Source organism: Carettochelys insculpta, chromosome 12 (genome assembly GCF_033958435.1).
Source record: "Carettochelys insculpta isolate YL-2023 chromosome 12, ASM3395843v1, whole genome shotgun sequence".
NCBI lineage: Eukaryota > Metazoa > Chordata > Testudines > Carettochelyidae > Carettochelys > Carettochelys insculpta.
The window spans coordinates 31,737,102-31,738,103 of NC_134148.1; the positions used below are offsets into that span (position 1 = coordinate 31,737,102).

Genomic DNA, 1,002 nt, shown 5'->3' on the forward strand with positions numbered 1-1,002 from the left:
TTAACACACGAAATAGCACTATTTTGAAATAAGCCTTAATGATGTTCTTTGGCACTATTTCAAAATAGGCATTACGAACCCAGGCACACACACACACTTCGTAGAACTGGAAGGGACCTTGGGAGGTCATCTAGTCCAGTCCCCTGCCCTCTTGGCAGGAGCAAGCACCCTCCCTGACATCTATTTGCTCCACTCCCTAAATAGCCTCCTCAACAATTGAACTCACAGCCCTGGGTTTAGCAGGCCAATGAGCAAAACCACTGAGCTATCCCTCCCCTGGAAAGGGGGCACCCAGCATGGGACATGAACCCATGACCCTAAGATTAAGAATCTCATGCTCTACCAACTGAGCTAGCCAGGCCACATAATTTGGTCAATAGTTTGTACTGGGGAAGGAAAATGCCACAAGGCAGCTGGTACCACGTTCACAGACACAGGCTGAAAAGTCATCATAGCAGCCTTGTAGTTAAGCAGTACGTACGTCTGGCAAGTGCTAAATAAATTTTAACATGATTTATGGGAACATTTGCTTCAACTTTTTTTGTTAAATTACAGCAGACTTGGAGCTTTATGTATTATAAATGGCTTTCATTTAGACTTTAAATGTCCTTTAGCTTCTGGATAAAGCACTCATTTGCTGCATGCCGTTGCTTATTATGCAGTGGCTGGACTTAATACAACAAATAGAACAAATGAACAGCAAAGGCGGGAGAAAGAAGGAGCAAGAGAGAGGGAGGTGTGCAGGGATCAAGGTAAATGAGAAAGAGAATGAATGAATGAATGGAAGTAGGACCCTGATCCTTCACAAAGGACACAACACAGCTCATGACTGGTGAAGTGGTGCAAAGGTGGTTTTAAACCTGTCATTTTGGGGATGATTGTACATCAGGCTGCTACCTTTATGACAGAGCAGCCTGAGGACAGCTCTAACTTGCAGCAGCTGCCAGTGGCTCCAAGGGGCTGACATTGAAGCTGGGATCACCAGGTTACAGGAAAGCCATG

At 45.1% G+C, this 1,002-nt stretch overlaps 1 non-coding gene across 1 annotated transcript; it reads right to left on the reverse strand.

Annotated features, from left to right (window-relative positions):
• Positions 1 to 288: 288 nt before the first annotated feature.
• On the reverse strand, positions 289 to 361 carry TRNAK-CUU (transfer RNA lysine (anticodon CUU)). Its single transcript has one exon. It is a non-coding gene; the product is annotated as a tRNA-Lys (tRNA).
• Positions 362 to 1,002: the final 641 nt, after the last annotated feature.